Genomic DNA, 23317 nt, shown 5'->3' on the forward strand with positions numbered 1-23317 from the left:
CCCGGCGTGCAGCCCATCGCAGGAAGCAGACGCCCCCGTCTCACGGCCTGCCGCCAAGAACCCGAGGAAGGCTTCGAAACGCCCCTGAGATGGGTGACCCAGGGGCAAGGAGACCCATCTCTTTGGAGCTGCATAGACCTCTCCATCCCCCAGTGGAGGGCCGGGAGGAGAATATTTTGTTTCCTTTTTCGCTGCATGCCCCAGAGTCTGTGGTACCCAAAGGTTCAGCAAAAGAGCAGTTTCCTTGTTTCCTGGGTCACATGTCCAGTGTGCACGGCCGTCGTCATGACCGCCGTCCACCTTTCCTTTTTGGCAGGGTTGGTGCTCCAGCGGCAGACCCCCTTCCCTTGGGTGCCCAGCTGTGGCACGAATACCCCCACATGGTATTAGTGCCGATGGACCTATGGGAAGAGACTCCTCCTCCCCCCTCCTCGGCCAATCTCATGGTGGGCGGCAGGAGCCAGGTAAGTGCTTCGATGTCCTTCGACTCAGCATAGCCACGGGACTCGAGTCCCCTCGACGTGTCACCTCGAGCTCCGCCTGCCGTGAGGCCCCACCCACCGGTACATCTGACATGATTATCCCCTTGGTCCCCCTTGCCCGGAGTTTGGACGCATGGCTCGTGCTTTCCAACCCGTCGCGATGGCTGACCCGGACCATCTGACTCGGCTACGCGATTCAGTTTGCCAGGTGCTCGCGGCATCCGCTTCACCTCGGTGAAGGGCGAGAATGCCATTACCTTGCGTGCAGAGATTGCGACCCTCCTGAGCAAGGGTGCGATAGAGCCTGTCCCTCCAGCCGAGATGAGGAAAGGGTTCTACAGCCCTTACTTCATCATACCAAAGAAAGGTGGTGGGTTGGGACCAATCTTGGACCTGCGAGTACTGAACCTGGCCTTGCACAGTCTCCCGTTCAAGATGCTGATGCAAAAACGCATTCTAATGAGTGTCCGACATCTAGATTGGTTTGCGGCGGTAAACCTGAAGGACGCGTACTTCCACGTCTCGGTCCTACCTCGACACAGACCCTTCCTGCGGTTTGCCTTTGAGGGCCAGGCGTACCAGTACAAGGTCCTCCCCTTCGGCCTGTCCTTGTCCCCTTGCGTCTTCATGAATGTCACGGAGGCAGACCTTGTCCCGCTAAGGGAAGTGGGCATCTGCATTCTCAACTATCTCGATGACTGGCTGATCTTAGCTCACTCTCGAGAGTTGCTATGCACACACAGGGACCTCGTGCTTCGACACCTCAGCCTGGGGCTTAGGGTCAACTGGGAAAAGAGTAAGCTCTCCCAGGTTCAGAGCATCCCTTTTCTCGGTCTGGAGTTGGAGTCAGTCTCGATGACAGCGCATCTCACGAATGAACGCACTCAGTCAATGCTGAACTGTCTGAAGGCGTTCAGACAGAGGACAGTGGTTCCACTAAAACATTTTCAGAGGCTCCTGGGGCATATGGCATCCTCAGCGACGGCCACACCGCTCGGGTTGATGCATATGAGACCGCTTCTGACAGCACTGGCTCGAGTCCCGAGATGGGCATGGTGCCGCGGTCGCCGCCTCTTCAGCCCTTGGACCGACCTGGCATTTCTATGGGCAGGGGTTCCCCTAGAGCAGGTGTGGTTACAACAGACACCTCCAAGACGGGCTGGGGCACCGTATGCAACAGGCATACAACCGCCGGTTCTTGGACTGGCCCGCGGCTGCATTGGCACACCAACTGCCTAGAGTTATTGGCAGTACTGCTCGCCTTGCAGAGGTTTCGGCCGTTGATCCAGGGAAAGCATGTGTTGGTCCAGATAGACAACACAGCGATGGTAGCTTACATCAACCACCAAGGCGGTCTACGCTCCCATTGCATGTCACAACTCTCCTCTGGAGTCAGCAGCGCCTCAAGTCGCTACAAGCCACTCACATCCCGGGCGACCTCAACACCGCAGCGGATGCGCTGTCACGTCAGGTTACCCTCAGGGAAGAGTGGAGACTCCACCCTCAGGTGGTCCAGCTGATTTGGAGTCGATTCGGTCAAGCACAGGTAGACCTGTTTACTTCCCAGGAATCGTCCCTGTGCAAGGTCAGGGAGGACTGGGAGCAGGTCATCCAAGTAGCACCCTACTGGCCCACCCAGACATGGTTCTTGGATCTCACGCTCCTCGCGACAGCACCTCCACCTTGAAGGTGTATGTAGGCGCTATTTCGGCTCATCACGATGCAGTAGATGGTATGTACTTGGGGAAGCACACCTTGATCATCAGGTTCCTGAGAGGTGCTAGGAGGTTGAACCCCTCTAGACCACGCCTCGTTCCCCCGTGGGACCTCTCTGTAGTCCTTCAGGTTCTACAGGGAGCTCCCTTTGAGCCCTTGGAGTCAGCTGAGCTTAAGGCACTCTCTTTCAAGACTGCCCTCCTGACTGCGCTCACTTCCATCAAGAGGGTAGGGGACCTGCAAGCATTCTCTGTCAGCGAATCGTGCCTGGAGTTCGGTCCGGGTTACTCTCACGTGATCCTGAGACCCCGACCGGGCTATGTGCCTAAGGTTCCCACGACCCCTTTTTAGGGATCAGGTGGTGAACCTGCAAGCGCTGCCCCAGGAGGAGGCAGACCCAGCCTTGGCGTTGCTGAGTCTGGTGCGAGCTTTACACATCTATTTGGATTGCACGCAGAGCTTTAGAAGCTTCGAGCAGCTCTTTGTCTGCTTTCGTGGACAGTGGGTCATTGACACCATTGCTATGGTATATCAAGCTCAGGACGTGCCACCCCCTGCGGGGTTACGAGCCCACTCTACCAGGAGTGTGGTGGCCTCCTGGGCCCTGGTCAGTGGTGCCTCTTTGGCAGACATCTGCAGAGCAGCGGACTGGGCAACAGCCAACACCTTTGCGAGGTTCTACAGTCTCCGGGTTGAGTCGGTTTCGTCCCGTGTAGTGGAAGGCACAAGCAGGTAAGTTCCGGGACAGCTGGCCGGGTGTACCGCTTGCGCATAGCGCCTTTCCCCTCCCTTGAGGGGAAGACGTGCGCTCTTGACTCCCAGTAGTGTTCCCAGACTGTGATCCTTGGATGACTTTCCTCCTTAGCCCTGTGGCAGTCGAGTTTGCGGAGAAACTCGCTGCCGGCTCAGTAAATGTGCTGGTAAGGCCCTGTACTGATGTAGATGCTCCGCATGCGGTGGTTCCCCATAGGTAACCCCATGTGTTATATCTTCCGTAAAATAGTTTCTCTCTTGTTAAACTACGTCTTCCTTGAGCAGAGGGCCCTCTGCTCCGGTCGCCATGCTTGTAGAAACTCCTCCCCCTTGGGTAGGACCTACCATGCGACTCTCCACATGACATACTTCCAACAAGACTTGGTAAGACCATGTAATGTATTTCCACTTGAAGTACCCCCCCCCCTTTTTTTTTTGGCAGGGTGTGGTCTCCGCGGTGTCTTCCCCTTGGGAGTGACACCCCCCCAACGTAGACGCTTAGGGCTCCCAGTCAGTTAACAAATTCCACTCTTTTTGGGGAGAGAAGAGAAGGAAAAGAGGCCTCGGCTGGGCCAGACTGTCCCTATTTGTTGAGCAGTCGACTTGTCCTGACGGACTGTTCGACACTCATAAAGAGTGTTGGGGGAGGTTATGTGATGGCCTGGTGCACACAGCAGTCTGCCCGTCACACACCGCCACTTCACGTAACACAGTTCAGCTAGTTGTGGCATTTTGTATAGGTACCCCTAGTGTCACTACATCGACACAACATCGAGTGAGTGACAGATAGGGAACATCCTGGTTACTTTCGTAACCTCTGTTCCCTGATGGAGGAAACGAGACGTTGTATCCCTCTTGCCACAACGCTGAACTACCCGTTGAAATGGCCAGGACCTGGTCTCGGCTCCTCAGCACAAAACCTGAATGAGTGGTTGCATACCAGCTCCTTTTATACCCCGTATGTCCAGGGGAGTGGCATGCAAATTCCACTCGCCAATTCTCATTGGACTTTTTTCAAAGATCAGGGGTGTTTCGGGCTCCCAAGAGTGACCCCTAGTGTCACTACATCGACACAACGTCTCATTCCCTGGAAGGTTACAAAAGTAACCAGGACATTATATTGTTGACATGTTTATAGCTAGCTTCCTAAGTAATGCTTGTAAAGCCACAGTAATGCAAGAATATGTGTAGTTTCTGGACTAGGAATGCAGTAAGAGCCGAACACAAACATGCCACCCAAATCCCCTCTGCCTGGTGTGAGGACACTGTTAATCTGTCCTGCTGACAGATCACTATATTAATAAGGATCAACAGCACTGAAAGCAGCAGATCAACTATGCTTGTTTGTATGCGTTATTTTTTTATCTGCAGGATCAAATGTGAGACACACAGTTTACTGCCACTTACTATTAGATGCTAATTTAAGAGCTGTAATATTTACTTGTGACTTGTTAAACATGTTAATGACTATTGAATGAAATTTGAATGAATGAGAAAAAAAAACGATTTAAGTACCTAAAAGTAGTCCATACAGCAAATGCACTATGTTAAAAGTTAAACAACAGCTCTGTGTGAGGAACAGACCGAAATTTCAATCGCTATTTTCTGAAAATCTTCCCCTCCGCTCTTGCTCTCGAATCAAACATGTGCAACAGGATCGGTTACAACCCACATGATAACCAACGTCAAAATTTACGTCAAAATATTTCTGCACCATATTTGAACTCAAAATCAGTGTAAATAACATTTAAGAACTACGGGAGAGGGGAGGATTTTCAGTGAATGATGACTAAAATTTCAGTCTATTTTTCACAAAGCTACCGTATGGCTTCTGAAGACATATATAATGTACAAATCGTATGGACACTTTCATGATAATTTAATGGTGCTTTTGTATCATTTTTGGAGCTGACAGCCCCTGTCCACATTCACTGTATGGAAAAGAGCAGCTTGAACATTTTGCTTTTGTGTTACACAGAAAAAAGTGTCACACAACAATTCTTTTGTAGGTGCAACATGTACATGCTTTTCACTCTGCGTTTCATGTTCTGCTCACATTTAGTGTTATACAGCATAATGGAAATAAGAACTCTTCTCCTTTCTTTACAGATCAGCCCATATAGAACTGACAAGCCCTGCAGCAAGTGAAAAATCCGACAGTTTCCAGGAAGTCAGCCGTGCCCTCTGCCACTGAACATCAACCATCCAAACATAGATCGAGACACAGCAGCATAGCCATTTATTCTCATTCATAATAGATGCACCTCTTACCTCTAGTTGTGCTTTCTTCACATCTGTGAGACAGAATGTGATTGGATGACAGAACACGAAGTGTTAATATGTTCAATACCAGTACTGCTGGTGTACTGCACTGAAGATTACAACATCTTGGTTCAGACAAGATTACCTACAGTAAGTTCTTTGTAATGTCATTGTCTGTCTTTCTGTCTGTCTACCTAAGAATGAGTCTTTCAGACTTACTCAAGCTGATGTACACAGTAAACAAATCTTTTAATCTGTTAACTTAAAAGTGGTTAGAATATTGTGGGCGGTAATGAGGTGACAAGGACACTAAACTTTCAAACCGAGTTAGAGAGACTCCAGACTGAACGCCTGGCCTGTTTTATTATTCAAGAGAGGAGAAAAGAGTAGAGGAGCGAGATAAAACCCTAGAGAAATTGCTTCTCTTTTATTTCCCATTGGGTGGTCAATTACAGTAATGGCTCTGTCTAAATAGCGATAGAAAGGCAAAATGGTGCCCCCATTATCAGCACCATGACCAATTCCTATCTTTCTCATTCTCTGAGGTGTGTTAGCAGGGATGGTTTGGTTCATATTGTTCCTCATGCGATCGTTGAGGAGACTGTTCAATAAACGATGAGTGAAATGCCTACATGAGCAGAGATGGTCTGAAGGTGATTATACAGCAGCGATCAGCACACCCTCTCATGTTTAAAACTCATTCATTGCTTTGAGAAGTATGAATCAGAAAATTAGCTTTCTGATGGCAATTTAATTGCCTTTCAACAGAGTATGAGCAAGCCAAGTTATTTAAACGAAATGGAACAATTGGGTCCTAGCTGTCTGATTTCTGAAACTATTCACAGGAGAAAAGTTTGCACTGAATGGATTTTCTTAAGTGCGACAGGAACATGTTCATATACCATAGTACATATCCATTACAATGAAAGTATTTATTTTTTTTTATTTAATCTTTGGATTTTTCCTTCCCAGAGGAAAGTTTTTATTGCTCAGAGGTTGCTCTTTCACAGCTCATGCAAGAGATGTATTTGAGTTCTCAGCTATGTTTTGCTATGTTAAGTATCATCTTTGTCTGAAATGTTTCTCCTAATATTCCTTAAAGGAAATAAAAAAGACACAAATGAGACAAGTTGTGAGTATAGGGCTTTAAAATTAATAAACCTTATTTTTCCTGCATAAGCATTCTTCTAAGACTATAACTTTCTGCCTAAAATCTCCTACCGTGTTCCACAGAAGAAAAAAAGTCATTCAGGTTTGGAACAGCATGAAGGTGATTCAATTATGAAAGAATTTTCATTTTTTCAAGAGTGCTCCCTTTAAGTTGCAGTGCTATCATATATGTGATGAAGTGTGTCAATGGCCATTGGCCATGATTTAGGTTACAGTGCCGTAAACACTGCTGGTAGCAGAATTTAAGCAGCAGGGATGAAATGACATGATGAAATATAGACTGAGAAACCCACAAACACACACAGAGTCAATCACTGCAGCCAAGTCATTGTCATTCAACACCCTGCTCTTGTCCTACAGGACCTTTCTCTCATCTGGGCTCAGAAAACCAGGGTTTAATGGCATCTAGGCAGAGCGCCAGATAGTCAAATTCTGTCTGAGTCGAGGGAGAGCGGCATTTCACAATGACAAATGACAAAATTTTCAATCAAAGTCGCTGCTTTTGGATTGAAAAGCTCTCATTAATAGTGCGGCAACATTGGATCAGTCATGCACATCGAGAGGAATCATTCACAGGAACACAAAACACAGGCACACAGAGGTTTCAGCAGCCGCAGAGGTGTACAAATTGTCTAAATGGCAGTTAAAAAGAAGATATATTCCCACTCTATTCAGTTTCCTCCTGCATGATAACAGAGCAAAACAGAGAACAAAACGTTCATCAAATCGACTTAAATCTTCATAAAACAGGCCCTTGGATAACAGATAATTTTTTTAGCTCAGGATCCAAAATTATTTTTATTAGTAGTATAATGTCTAGTTATTTTAAGGTATGCTCAGAATAGCATACTACCATACTACTACTACACTGTGCAGAGTGTCAAATTTTGGTATGCATAGAACACACGGATGACCTGCTATACTTGTCGAAATGTAATGTGACAACAACTACTGCACTATAGCTGCTGTGCTACTGTGTTTGTTCCAAAACCCATTTTACACAAAGGGAGGCGTTAGGCAGAACGTTAGCCTCAGTCACCATTCATTTTCATTGTATGGAAAAAAGGATGCAATGAATGCGAATGGTAACTGAGGCTAACAAACACATTTTAGAATAAAATGCAGCTATATATTCAGTCGATAGCAAGCCTGTTCCCTTATATGTGACAGTACATGTGTGTGTGTGTGTGTGTGTGTGTGTGTGTGTCAGAACTGTATGTTCCCAGGTTTGTCTGGGTCAGAGTGTATGTGTGTGCACCCAGGGGGAACGAAGAGCGAGAGAGGTTACAGTGTGTGTGTGTGTTTGAGAGAGAGATACTCAGGCTTTTAAGCTGCCATCTCAGACTAACTCAAGCGTGAGAGAGATCAGAGGTACAAAGACACTGCTCTGGAGAGAGGGAGTGTGTGGTAGAGCGGGTGTTAACATGCATTTACTGTATTATTCTCATCAGTGTTACAATTATGACAGAGCTCTGTAGCAAAGAACGTTATATGTGAAACATTCCGGGTTTAGTGCTAATGCAAAAATTGAAAAAATAGTGATGAAAAAATTGTGCATGTTTATAATACCAAAATTTCAGGCAGTGATGGCAAAATCATGTTACTCAATCCCAATTTTATTAACACTGCAAAAACTAGCAAGCTATTAGCCACACACCTTTATTTAATTTTTTTACTATTATTAGAAATATTAATAAATTATATTAAAGCAATAGCATTTAGCCTTCGAGAATTTCTCAGTTAGGTAATAGCTGCTATAGAGTATAACACCCTGGTTCCAGAAGTAAAAGTTCCATTCATGTTTGTCCATTGGGGAACTGACTCTTAACAATAACGTTTAAACCTTTAAAAACAGACCTATCATAAGAACTGAGGTTGTTAATTGATAGTACATGCTTTTTTTTGAAGCCATCACTCCGCGCTATAACTTGTTTTCATTTTTTTATAAAAACAGTCTGGTTCCGGAAGTAAAAATTCCATTCATTTATCCCACAGACGAATTGATTTTCAACAATAACTTATAAACCAATAAAGGCAGACCTACCGTGAGCTATGAGGTTGTTCATCAATGGTACTTGCTTCCGTTGAAGCCATTCAGTCTGCATTATTTCAACCTCATTGTTTGAAAATCATGTTTGATAGCGGAATTCATGGTAAACAACTCCATTACCCATGATACAGCAGTAAGATCCACTAATCAGAGAACCGCGGCCAATGAAAGCAAAAACGTGCCTCAAGAGCGACCGTCCACTCCCATAACGCACATTGAATGATGTAATCAAGTCACCCTTAAACTACTTATCTATATATTGTTTCTATACATATAATAAGCCTAAATCAATAGTTTTATATATTTCTACAGTTGCAATCGAAATTATTCAACCCCCCTCAAGACAGTAAGGATTTACAAAGGTAAGCTTTTCTGATGACCCACAATTTTAAACTATAACTTTATAACTATAACTATAACTTTCTAATCTATATCAGTTGAGTGACACATTCAAAGTCATAGTGTGAATATATAACCTAATATTTGTAAATAGCAGGATTTTTTTTTAAATACAGCCATGTCATAATTATTCAACCCCTATTGCATGTAGCTGTTTCTTAAATATGTAAGGCTACACAAGTAATTGTTTTAAAACAAAATTAAGTCATCAATCTGCAATGGCACTTTTTTAAGTTTTAAAATGTAAGTTTAGCATTGTAAGCAAAAATTTATTTCTATGCCAAAAATGCAATTAAAAATAAGCTGTCTCAAAAGCTAATAGAGGAGATTATTTCATTACACAAGAAAGGTCATAGCTAAAAGTACATTTCCAAAGCACTTCAATATCCAATAGACAAAGTTGGTAGCACCATTCATACATTTTTTAAATATGGAACAACAGCAACCTTCTTGGGTGTGGAAGAAACCAAAACTACACCAAGTGAAATGTTGACTTGAATATTCAAGACGTAATAGGAAAGAAGGAGGAAAGACCTGTGGAGTCCTGGAAGAAGGTTTTATAGACGTATGACACTAAACTGAAAATGAATTTTAGACCCATGGGTCAGCAGTACGTCTGGAGTAAGATGACAAGGTGATGACAAGAACGACACCATCCCCACAGTCAAGCATGGAGGTGGGTCAGTCCTGTTGTGTTTTGCGGCTGTAGGAAACGGCTATCCTGACTATGTGACTGACACCATGGATTCTTTCAGGTATCAGGCCATTTTGGCATGAAAAATGTGATGCCTTCAGTGTGTAAATTGAAGCTCGGTGATCAGTGGACTTTCCAGCAAGACAATAACACCAAGGATACATCCAAGTTGTCCAAAATCTGGTTCAGGGATAGGTCGTGGAATGACCTTAAATGGCCCTTTCAGTCCATCATTAAAATCCCATTGCAAACCTTTTTTGGGATTTCAAGGAAGCAGTGGCAGCACAGAAACCAAAGAATTTCAATGAGCTGGAAGATTTTGCTCATGAGAAATGTGTAAAAATTCTAATAGAGAGGTGTCCAAAGCCTGAGAACACTTACCTGAAACATTTATTTGCTGTTATTAAGGATAAAGGATGCTCCACAAATGATTGACTTTGGGGGTTGAATAATTTTGACATGACATTTGTGGAGAGAATTAGTTATTTTTTATTTTAAAATTTGGGTAAACTGAACTCTTTGTTCTCAAAATCACTCAAATGTGTATTAAAAACCTACTTTGACTGTTTACTGAGGTTTTAGTTGATGTGTTTTAATTCACATCACCAGAATGTATTGCTGGTCAGGGGGGTTGAATAATTTTGATTGCAACTGTATCATTTTTTTATTCAATGGCATCATTCGTAATGCTTCATGGGATTGTAGTTTGTGCCCTCTTGAAAGACGGTAAGTACCTTTGTATTTTTGTGATTCACTTCGAGCTGTTTGGTTTGGTTCATGGCTTACAACTCTTTATGAAAGATTTAATGAAAAGTATAAGGAAGAAGTGAATGGGGAAATGTGATTATTTTTCCATAGTTTTTAATTTGATTACATTATTTACAATACTTAATGGGACTGTAGTTCATTCCCTCATTAAAGACATTAAGTAACCAGTCTTATACTTCTGCCTTTTTGACCAATTTTTTAAATACTTTTTTGCCTTAAATCAAAGTTTGTAATGCTGTGATTCACCTCAGAGCTGGTTGGTTTGGTTCCTAGGACTCTTTCATGAAATCAGTTATGAAGAAATTAATTGGAAAAATACATTTAGCCAAGGCAGCTGAAAAAGTAGGAGGGCTGTTGTGCTCTATATAAGACACTGACAAACTCTATAAAAAAAAGAAATAAAATAAACAATTCGAAAGCACCATCTTGCTGCTTTTTATGGAGATTAGCTTAATTTTACGCAATAGATGTACAGCTGTATTTTAAAATTTTCAGACAGAAAGAAAATCTAACTTGGATCACTTATTGTTTTAAAAGTGGGATAAACTAAAAAAAAAATCGAGCTGTGAAAGGACAATAATTAGACAAATTTATTTTTTAATGGAATGAAACAGCATGGGATCAATCTTTGTACTTGTTGTTGTTGTTATAGCAGTATCAAGGGTTAAGGTCACACAGCCTCTCGCATAACGTAAGCACATTTGCAAGTTCACGTGAGAACAGATGCATGAAATACGAAAAAATACGGAAGCGCAGTGTTGTGTACAACAGAGGAGCATAGATAATCATACATAGATGCCTCATTCGGCTGGTTTGAATACGTCAACTGAGGCACCATCTTGGAATGGTCAACAAGGAGTGTCACATTCCAGTCTGGCCAGCAGAGGGAAGCAGAGAAGAAGACACTCAATTCCCTTCTGCCTACGTGCTCATTACCTTATTAGTGAAATCACCTGCGCCTTGTTTGTTATGTGTATTTAAGTTCAGACCTGTTCTAGTTTCATTGCTCAGTCTTGAAGTTTTGTGCTGCAAGTAGCCAGTCTTTGCCTTGTCCTTGTTTTGACTTTGTACCTTAAGCTTGGAATATATTTTGCTCAAGAGACCTGTGAACCCTCTTCTCTAACCTGTACTAACTCTGAAGACTCCAAGTAAAGCCTGTTTAAGTTCACTCAAGTCCTGTCTCTTCTGATTCTCTGCACCTGGATCCTAAATGCTCCATAGTGTAGTGGTAGAAACCCTGTGCTTACAGCCACATGCCCCAGGTTCAAACCTTACTGGTGACCATACTTGTGACAGCAAGACTGAGCCAGACAAGATGGATCCAGCAGAGATGAAACATGTCCATGGTGCTTTAACCAGTCATTAAGCCTTGCTTGGAACACACCAAACCCAACTACAACAGCTGGCAGAAACAATAAATAGGATTGCTGATTCCCTGAAACAACTTCATTATCGTCTGCCTCAAACCCCTCCAGCCATGTCATTGCCACCTACAGAGCCACCACAACCAGTGCCCATGTCTGCCCATGAACCCGAGATTCCAGCCCCTCAACAGTATTACAGCAAGCCCAATGCATGTAAGGGGTTTCTGACCCAAGTTTCACTCATTTTTGAATTTCAACCCTCAACCTTCTATTCAGATAAGGCCAAAACTGCATATATAATCTCTCTGTTGTGTAATCATGCCCTGGATTAGGCATCAGCTCCCTGGAGACAGGGCTTACCTATCTTCTCTGATTTAAAAATGTTCACTGACTCGCTACAACAACAAGTGTTCGACTATCCAGTAAGTGGCCGAGAGGCAGCCAGACAGCTGCTTGACCTACGACAGGGGTGCCATGCTGTTACTGACTAAGCTATTGAGTTTCGTACCCTGGCTACAGAGAGTAAGTGGGATTCGGATGCCCCCCTCTCAACGTTCTACCGAGGTCTCTCTGAAGAGGTAAAGGACAAACTTGCTGGTAGAGACTGGGGGTCAAGTCTGGAGGAGCTCATAACCTTGGCTATCCGAATTGACAACCGGGTTCGTGAGAGGAGGAGAGAACATCGATTTCCCCAAACCTCACCTATGTCATCGTCCTTTATTTCACTAGCCTCTGACACTTCCCATTGCAGTCAATCTGCTGACGAGGAACCAAAGCAGCTGGGTGGGACATGGCTGTCACCCAAGGAGAGAGAGACACATAAGAGAGGGACGGTGCTTGTACTGCAGAGCATCAGGACACGTGCATCACCTTGGTCTAATGATGGACTACACTCTTAAAATTGAATACACAGACTATCAATTAATACAGCATGGACTTCAAAGACATTAGTCATTAATCTTACAGTTCATACAAAATCTTTGTTTAAACACTGACCCTTAACACTTAGTTTAATCATTTTAAACCATAACTTGCACTATACATAAGTAACATTGCCATTATATTCATGATGACAGCCAGAGGGGAACTGGCCCCCACAGTGAGCCTGGTTTCTCCCAAGGTTATCTTTCTCCATTAACCAACATCTTATGGAGTTTTGTGTTCCTTGCCACAGTCGCCTACAGCTTGCTCGTTGGGATTCTAAATACAATTATTACTTAATTACTTATTTTTAAAAACATTTCACAATCGTATTTTATCAAACTATACAATGATGACTCTAAGACATTATAGATATTACAGTTTAATTGTCTGTTAATGCATGATTTTCTGTAAAGCTGCTTTGAAACTATATGTGTTGTGAAAGGAGCTATACAAATAAAAATGACTTGACGTGTGTTCATCCTGCCCCAAATTGGGTAAAAGCCAAAGCTCGCTAAGGGATGTGAGGACCTCAGCGAGCTTAGCTGCCCATCATGACATTCCTCACTCCCGCTTACTGCTGTCTTCCACGAGAGAGTGGCTGCACCCCGAAGAGAGAAATCTCCCCTTGAAAGCTTTTGTGGATTCTGGGGCAGCTGACAGTTTCTTCTATATAAATTTGGCAAGGAAGATGTGCGTTCCCCTTGAAGCCTGTCCTTTGTCTTGGAGAGTGCAAGGCTTAGATGCCAGACCTATAGGGTCTGGAATAATTAAGTTCTGAACCAAACCTCTGTTTTTATTGAAAACAGTCATTGTAAAATGATCTCTCTGTATCTCATTGAATCTTCCAAGGAACCCCTAATCCTAGGATACCCTTGGCTGTGGAAGCACAATCCACAGTGTTCCTGGATCTCTGGAACCCTGCTCAACTGGAGCCCCACATGTAAGCACCCTTGCATCTCTCCTGCATCCTTGGTGGCAGCAGTACTAGAGGGGAATCGGTCCAAGGATGAGGAGGTGAGAATGTGCTCTCCAGACAATTCACTAGACCTGACACTTTTGCCTTCTGAATATCATGATTTGAAAGAAGTATTTTGCAAACACTGAGTTACCCCCTCATAGACCATATTATTGTGCTATAGACCTTCTTCCTGGCACCCTTCCCAGAGGCTGGTTGTATTCCCTCTCTGTTCCACAATCTAAGACTATGCATGAATACATTCAAGATGTCCTAAACACTGGGTTCATTCAACCTTCCACCTCACCAGCTAGTGCAGGGTTCTTTTTTCCTTCAAGAAAGATGGCAGCCTTTATCTCTGCATTGATTAACAGACTGAACAAAATTACCATCAAGAACCGTTACCCTCTGTCTCTGTTGTTTGCATTCAAATTGCTCCAGAAAGCTAAGCTCTTTTCAAAACTTGATCTGTGAAGCGCATATAATCTGGTACACATCAAAGAGGGTGATGAATGGAAGACTGTTTAGCACCCCTATTGGCCACTGGGAATATTTAGTAATGCTCTTCTGATTAGCTAATGACCCCACAGTTTTTCGGGCTTTCATTAATGATGTCTTACAAGAGATGCTGAACCATTTAGTTTTTGTATACTTAGACGATATACAGTGCATCCGGAAAGTATTCACAGCGCTTCACTTTTTCCACATTTTGTTATGTTACAGCCTTATTCCAAAATGGATTAAATTAATTATTTTCCTAAAAATTCTACAAACAATACCCCATAATGACAACATGAAAGAAGTTTGTTTGAAATCTTTGCAAATTTATTTAAAAAAAAGAAAAAAAGAAAAAAAAAATCACATGTACATTAGCATTCACAGCCTTTGCTCAATACTTTGTTGAAGCACCTTTGGCAACAATTACAGCCTCATATTTTTGAGTATGATACTACAAGCTTGGCACACCTATTTTTGGGCAGTTTCTCCCATTCTTCTTTGCAGGACCTCTCAAGCTCCATCAGGTTGGATGGGGAGCGTCAGTGCACAGCCATTTTCAGATCTCTCCAGAGATGTTCAATCGGGTTCAAGTCTGGGCTCTGGCTGGGCCACTCAATGACATTCACAGAGTTGTCCCGTAGCCACTCCTTTGTTTTCTTGGCTGTGTGCTTAGGGTCGTTGTCCTGTTGGAAGATGAACCTTCGCCCCAGTCTGAGATCTAGAGCAATCTGGAGCAGGTTTTCATCAAGGATGTCTCTGTACATTGCTGCATTCATCTTTCCCTCGATCCTGACAAGTCTCCCAGTTTCTGCCACTGAAAAACATCCCCACAGCATGATGCTGCCACCACCATGCTTCACTGTAGGGATGGTATTGGCCAGGTGATGAGCGGTGCCTGGTTTCCTCCAGACATGACGCTTGCCATTCAGGCCAAAGAGTTCAATCTTTGTTTCATCAGACCAGAGAATTTTGTTTCTCATAGTCTGAGAGTCCTTCAGGTGCTTTTTGGCAAACTCCAGGTGGGCTGTCATGTGCCTTTTACTGAGGAGTGGCTTCCATCTGGCCACTCTACCATACAGGCCTGATTGGTGGAGTGCTGCAGAGATGGTTGTTCTTCTGGAAGGTTCTCCTCTCTCCACAGTGAAACGTTGGAGCTCTGTCAGAGTGACCATCGGGTTCTTGGTCACCTCCCTGACTAAGGCCCTTCTTGCCCGATCGCTCAGTTTGGCCGGGCGGCCAGCTCTAGGAAGAGTCCTGGTGGTTCCAAACTTCTTCCATTTACGGATGATGGAGGCCTCTGTGCTCATTCGGACCTTCAGTGCTGCAGAAATTCTGTACCCTTCCCCAGATCTGTGCCTCGATACAATCCTGTCTCGGAGGTCTACAGACAATTCCTTGGACTTCATGGCTTGGTTTGTGCTCTGACATGCACTGTTAACTGTGGGACCTTTATATAGACAGGTGTGTGCTTTCCAAATCATGTCCAATCAACTAAATTTACCACAGGTGGACTCCAATCAAGTTGAAGAAACATCTCAAGGATGGTCAGTGGAAACAGGATGCAACTGAGCTCAATTTTGAGTGTCATGGCAAAGGCTGTGAATACTTATGTACATGTGATTTGTTTTTTTTCTTTCTTCTTTTTGTTCACCATGTCCATCAGGTTCTTCAGAAACTACAGCAGAATCATCTCTTCGTTAAGCTCAAGAAATGTGACTTCCATTTGTTCAAAGTCTCCTCCTTGGGTTATGTGATGTAGCATCTGGACCAATCAGACACACAATTATTCATTATTTAATTAATAATCCAACAGATGTCTCAAGACCGTAACAAGCAAAGGTCCAAGTAGGCCCAAGCAGACTCTGAGATATCTGCTCTCCCACTGATCATTATCAGCTTTTACTCCCCCTTTGATGACACTGGTCCAGTAACTAGTGGACCTCAGAGACATTCCAGGTGGGGGAAGGTAGCCACATGCAAAAGCAAAGGAATGTGGGAAGAAGTAACTTACTCCATTCCCCCATAGGAAAGACACATAAAGCCCATCAAACAGACTTTTCTTCATTAATTTATAGACAAACTGTTCTATAAATGAACATGCATATCCCCAGGACATTGTGTGTATGATTATTACTGTCTCGTATAGTGTCTTTTGTACTGTATACTGTTTTATGCATGCTTTATGACAGAACCACTAGATAAGATAAAATGATTGGTATCGTGCTTCCTATCAAATTAATCCTTGTGTGACGCCCTGCACATTGGAGTATAGCACACCCCTTATAGCATGCATTGTATGCTTGTTATATTAATCAGAGCATAAAGGGGTACAAACTGCTAGCTTACTTCAATCATGCAAATGAGTCGCTTCCAAACAAAGGAACTTTCCCACTGGAAAATTGCACCTTTCTCATTGGTCAAGCCAAACTCGAGAGGAGTGACCTCCCTCAGGAGTTAAAGGGCACTGTCGGAGTGACCTCTCTCTCTTCTCTTGCTTCTCCTGGTTGCTGCTCTTGTGGGACCGGAAACAACCGGTCCGACCGCGAGGTCGCGGGCCGGCAGGCCTCAAAACATCAAGCCATGTGTAACTTCCTCAACCATAACAGAGTCAAACTAACACCGCAATTTCATCATCATTTCTTCATTCAATGAGGAAAAAATTGATTGCAACTTCAACACTATCGACTCAAGGAACCATCATGACTTTCTCCAAAGACTGCATCCGGGCGCTCTCTCAACAGCCAAGGCATTGCAAGTATCGTACAATTAACTAACTAAACAGAGGTTTAGTATAAGCTGTGAACCCCTTTGTTAACAAAGGTGCTGAAGTACGAAACTGATGGTTCTTTCAGATGGTTAAATGACACTTTTCATAGCTTCATTCCCCTGTTCTGTTCCGGTTTCATTCACTTTCACTTTTCCATTTCCCATGTATGCGTGATTTGTGTGTATGTGTTTGTTTAGATTAGTTATGTGTTCGTGATTTAGTTAAATAAAGCTTTTGTGTACATTCTTGCGAGTTGATTCTGGTCTGCTTGTAAATCAATGTCAATTTAATGATTTGATCACAGCTACATGCTAAGAGTTATTTTTCTGTGGCCATGAAAAATATCCTTTCTGAGAGTTGATAGACAATCAATACTGAGTGTTCGCTGCACGAACAGATTAATTGATTGTAATATTAATTCAGCTACATCAAGTTAAGTCTATTAACTGATCCAAATATGTATAATTAATTATAACGAGTTATGATTAATTATTCAAATTTCCCTTTTGAGCTAATTTGCTACAGTGATCTCTCCAGAAGGCATACAGATGGATCCAGAGAAGGTGTCAGCCATTACTAACTGGCCTTAGCCTACGACACTCAAACAGGTACAAAGGCTTCTTGGTTTTGCTAATTTTTATAGGAGATTCATCTGCAACTTCAGTAAGATTGCCGCACCAGTCAACGCTCTGACGAAGGGTTCCCCGTCTCATATTCACTGGACCACTGAACCTTCGAGATCTTAAAGAACTGATTCACAACAGCCCCAATACTCATGCACCCAGTGTCAGAGCTTTTGCTTTAATGTTATATATTGGCCACTAGAGGTCCCTATGGTACTCATGTCTATCTTGTGCCTCTTGTAATCAGTGCCATTGTTTTCACATGTGCCTCGTTCTGGGCTGTGTATTTAAGCTGATCACTTCCTTTTGTTTCTTTGCTTGGTTATTGATGTTCCTAGCCAGTTGCTGCCGTAAGTCTGCTCTAGTTCTAAGTACTAAACTTTGAAAGCCTTTTGGATTGTTTTTTCCCTGTGTTTATTGTTGCTGTTTTTGGTGTCTTTTTCCTGAGTTCTTTGGAGATTGTTTTTTCCTCCTTTTGGATCCTTTTTGGACTAAAGATTTTTCTGTTTTGTGGTTGTCAGTAAGAAATTGCTTTTTGTACCCTTCTTGCTATTTTTGTTAAACTCTTCTGAGTTCATTTAAGAACGCGTCTGACTATTGGGTTTAACTCACTTCTGTGGCTCAGTGGTGGAAATTGAGACTCTTGCACCAGAGACCCAAGTTTGAATCCTGGCTCTGACACCCAGGCCCTGAACTGCCTTTCATTGTGGAAGTAGATGCTTCTGAGATTGCTGTTGGAGCTGTCCTCTCCCAAATGTCTATTACAGGGCAGACCCATCCCAGAAAGGGTTCTGGCACGATGTTTGTACCCACATTGTCAAGATCTGAGTTCCTCCAATGGGGTCAGGCCTTTTGCCTTGCTGGTCACTTGGGGGTGGAGAAGACCTTGGAATTCATTAGAAGGAGCTTTTGGTGGCCAAATATGAAAGGAGATGTCAAATCTTTTGTGCAAGCCTGTCAAGTCTGCACACAGCATAAGTCATCTAACCAGCACCCAGCTGGGATTTTACAGCCTTTACCCATACCACAACATCCATGGTCCCACATCTCAATGGATTTTATCACTGGTTTGCCAGTTTCTGAAGGTAACACTGTAATTATGGTGGTGGTGGCCCATTTTTTTTGCTCTGCCTAAACTCCCTTCAGCCAAAGAAACTGCAGATATTGTTCTCCAGAATTCTGTTGTCAGAATTCATGGAATTCCTATTCACATTGTGTCTGATCGTGGCCCCCAATTCATGTCCCGTTAATGGAAGGCTTTCTGGTCTCTGTTCTGCTCTTCTGTTAGTCTCTCCTCAGGTTTTCACCACTAGTCCAACAGTCAGACAGAACATGTGAACCAAGACCTCGAGAAATATCTCCATTGCTTCACAGACTCCCAACCAGCCTCCTGGAGTCGGTTTCTGATCTGGGCAGAATTGGCACACATCACCCTGCAAAGCTTCTCTACAGGCCTATCCCCATTTGATAGCCAATTTGGGTTCCAACCACCACTGTTCTCCAGCCAGGAGAGGAGAGTCGGTTCCCAACTGCTGAGAGGTTAATAGAACAATGTAGAAGAACCTGGAGGAGAGCACGCTCAATCCTTAAACATACCCCAACAAGAAGAGGAGAAGGGCCCAACTCTTCACACTCCAGTCTGGCCAGCAGAGGGAAGCAGAGAAGAAGAGAATCAATTCCCTTCTGCCTACATGCTCATTACCTTTATTAGTGAAATCACCTGTGCCTTGTTTGTTAAGTGTATTTAAGTTCAGACCTGTTCTAGTTTCATTGCTCAGTCTTGAAGTTCCGTGCTGCAAGGAAGCCAGTCTTTTGCCTTGTCTTTTGCCTTGTCTTTTGCCTTGTCTTTTGCCTTGTCTTTTGCCTTGTCTTTTGCCTTGTCTTTTGCCTTGTCTTTTGCCTTGTCTTTTGCCTTGTCTTTTGCCTTGTCTTTTGCCTTGTCTTTGTACTTTAAGCTTGGAATATATTTTCCTCAAGAGACCTGTGAACCCTCTTCTGTTATCTGTACTAACTCTGAAGACTCCAAGTAAAACCTGTTTGATTTCACTCAAGTCCTGTTTCTTCTGACTCTCTGCACCTGGATCCTCACTGCTCCATAGTGTAGTGGAAGAAACCCTGTGCTCACAGCCACACGTACCGGGTTCATACTTGTGACAAGGAGAGCTGTTTGAATCCGTTTGAATGGAGGAAATGCCTCAGACCACTGCATAAACTGCTTTTGTGTGGAAACGATGACTGTTTACATGGACACCAGAAAGCGGCTTATTGCGAGGGAAAACAGCATTCCTGTTTACATGCACTGTTTAAGCGGCATACTCTTTACTCCCGTATACATGCAGCTTTGTCAGTAAGCAGCGATCTCCACAGCAATGTAATTTTCCCATGACGCTTGTGTAAATAACAAACATGGCATCCAAGAAAGACTTTGCCATTTTATTCTCCGTTGCTTCGCTTTATTTCTAGATATTCCAGAGTTGTTGCTGTGTTTGTTTCCTTCACTTTCTATCCCAACCTGCAGCAGAATTACACTGCAATAGTGGGGTTTCCACTTTTATTTAAAACTCCAGGATTCCCCCTATGTACAAACACAAACGCGAACATGAGGGACAGTCGTTATTTTACATTGGTGTGTGTATAAATGGGTATAGTTTATAGTTTTTTTTTTTTTTTTTTTTTTTTTTTTCCCCCCACTGTACTCCCAGAAATGTTGAATTGTTTCCGCTGTGACACGTTGTTGGGCTCCATCCTATGACGTTTGTTATCCCGGTCTGTTCCACGCATGCACACTCTTCAAACACCCATCAGACGCTGCTTATGTGTTTACATGGCCACATTAAGCCTCGTTTTCTGAGAGAAACCTAGCTGTGTTAAATTGATTTCTCTTAATCCCTTAAATGGCGTAAGGAAATCAGTGTTCTTGTACACATGACATTTCAGAATGCCGCGTTCTGCTAAAACCCTAGAATAAACCGTTTTCTTTAAGTGCATGTAAACATGGTCAGTATCGCAGTCCATAGGAACAGCTGCTAATAAGGTATCTACGTATGAATATCTATGGAGAGGATGCTTACACACTTAGGTCATGTGAGAGGCAGTTTAAAGTCCACCCTCGTCCAAAAGTTGAAAGTTATGCAGACGTAAACCAAAAGTTGTCCGTAAGCGAACATTTTTAGTAAAAGTTTTAAATATTGATTTTTTTTTTTTACTTACACCTAGCGTTTCATTTCAGAAGACATTATTTAATCCACTGGAGTTGTATGGATTACTTTTATGATGGCTATTTGTGATTTTTGGAGCTTCAAAGATTTGCACCCATTCACTTGCACTTTATGGACCTACAGAGCTGAAATATTCTTCGTTTGTGTTCTGCTGAAGAAAGTCATACACATCTGGGATGGCATGAGGTTGAGTAAATGATGAGAGAATTTTAATTTTTGGGCGAACTATTCCTTTAAAATCAGCATGAAATCAAAATGGACCCTATTTATTTTATTAATGCATGTTACTGGTCTTATTGTGACTGATTCATCCATACATTTTTGCTTTTTTATAAAAACATTTTAATTAATCTTTAATCAAAATGTCATAACTTGCTCTTCTGGTGATATGACTGACTCTTCTCTGATGTATGCAAGTGCTAGTCATTTTTAACCCTAACTCTTCAAGATTCAGTCATGTAAATACACCTGGCTTCAGAGCAGCAAATGCAGAAATGAAGAGTTGTTCCTTTTGGCTGTTTCCCTAACAAACCCTTTTCCCTACCTCAAACAACCTTAGTTACGGGCCCACTGGCTTGGATTCACATTGTGAAAAAGGGTTGTGTTTGAGGCATTTAATGTGATAATGCTTCCATAGGTGATCGCTTCGCAGCTGAGAAAGTGGCTGGAGTTTATTCATATTTTTTTAACGGAGGCATCTTTTGGAGGTACCTTGGGATGTGCAGCATGAGCAAGTGTTCTTTTTTCCCTTTTAAATTTAGTGTATTGTGATTCAAAACATTGTAATATTGTGATCTTTTATGTGCTCGTTTCTCAACAAATACAGCCTTGTCAAAAATAAAATGTGATTTGCTGTGTGCATTTATGGGCTGGTTATGTTTTAATGTTGTTGATTAGATAATTTGTGTGTTGAGATCGGTGCTCAATTACTCCAGTAACTGGCTCTGGCACGAGCAGCACGGTGGAAGGGGTGTGTGTGTCTGTGTGTCGACACAAACTAACATTCAGATCTGAACATTCTTATTTTGGTATGCACAGCCACTTTTCACAATCCAATCAACAACTGATGAATAAACTCAAGTCCCCACCCTACATTTTTTCTTGTTCGATAAGCCATTTCACTCTGAAATACGTAAAAATAAGGAAGTCGGTCACAACTTCCGTTTCATGCCGACTTTAACTCTTGTGGGGGTCCAGAACCCCCTCAATTTTAACATGGACTCTCTCTCTCTCTCTCCCCAAAAGGGCTCACTGTGGCACAGGGCTGTATTTCTGGCTTCAATGATGTGTGGTGATTTTGCAGATTTATTATAAGACTGACTTTGTTTTCTCTATCAGTTAGTTACTGCTGCTGTGTTTGCATAGGTGCTCTCATCAACCTCCTATTGACAAAAATACACTCTCTTACATTAAGAAATCAAAGCTGAGCTCAACAGTGCTGGAAAAGATAGTCACTTTATCTACCAGTTTATAACATACAATAAACTTCCATTCAGCCCAGTCAAGCTCCTCAGATTAATTTCATTCTGCTCTTCAAAGGCTCTGAAATCACATATGCAAAGAGTTATATGACAAAAAACAAAAAAGAATGAAAATGAAAAGAAAAATCTTAAAAAGTTTAAAGCACGTACAAAATGCTTAATGTTTTCTTTGCATTCGTGCTGGTTTCATATATTTTAGAAAATATGTTATACTACTTTTTTTAATTCTTAGAAATGCAATCTTTGCATTCATGTTGGTTTTATGTTTTTGAATTTTTTTTTTTTTTCTCAAATTCTTAGAAATGTAATCTTTGCATTCATGTTGGTTATATGTTTTTGAAAATATTTTTAACAAACGTTTTGACTCAAAGTCATGTAGTATTCATGTAGTGTAATGTACTATCAAGTACAAATTAACATATTTTCCATGCATCTTTAAAACTTAAGAATGCTAATTATTATTTTTCCAAAAGTTTTCAAATATATTTTTCAATATTTTCAAAAAGTGTTTACAGTTTACCATCAAGCCATTGTCTGTATGAATTGCATTTGTACTTTTTTTTTTATATATATAAAATCATTCTCACCTTGATGTCATAATATTGGACTACATATGTTTCAGTTCTGACATGAAAGGTAAACATAGAGGAGGGATTTCTTCGAGTGCTACTGGAGGTTGATCTTTTACAATTTATTCAGAAAATCCATTCACATCTGCATCTTAGGCTGGACATCAATAGATGGAGGACAGTTAAAAATGGGCTGGTGTCTAACCCAAAGTTCTGTTTAGACACACACACACACACATAATAGCCATGAAATCTAAACAAATTTAGAGACATCATGTTACACAGACCTTTTAACCCCCCCCCCCCCCCTGCACTGGAGCACTACTAATAAGTTTATTCAGACAAAGAGCCTCTTAATCTAATCTGAAGTGATCTGAATAATCAATCTTGTTTGAATCTGTAGTGGTAAAGCGTATTATTGGCTGCTTCATCAGTGAGTGTTTGTCCATCATGACTTCCCATAAGTCTCTCGGCTCTGAGACAGGTCAGGCCTGACTCTGTTGTGGGATGAGGGGTCTCTTTAATTACTAATTTGTCTTTTAGCAGATGCTTTTATTCAAAGTGACATTTACTTCATTTATTCCAGGTTCAGTCACCACTGGAGTAAGCCGAGTTTAAGTGTCT

At 42.5% G+C, this 23317-nt stretch overlaps 1 protein-coding gene across 3 annotated transcripts in view; it reads right to left on the bottom strand.

The window, feature by feature from the left end:
• Positions 1 to 23317, bottom strand: part of ptprfa (protein tyrosine phosphatase receptor type Fa) — a 516187-nt gene that overhangs the window by 328893 nt on the left and 163977 nt on the right. The window lies entirely within an intron of this gene.

The sequence above is a fragment of the Myxocyprinus asiaticus genome, chromosome 12 (assembly GCF_019703515.2).
Source record: "Myxocyprinus asiaticus isolate MX2 ecotype Aquarium Trade chromosome 12, UBuf_Myxa_2, whole genome shotgun sequence".
Taxonomy (NCBI): Eukaryota; Metazoa; Chordata; class Actinopteri; order Cypriniformes; family Catostomidae; genus Myxocyprinus; species Myxocyprinus asiaticus.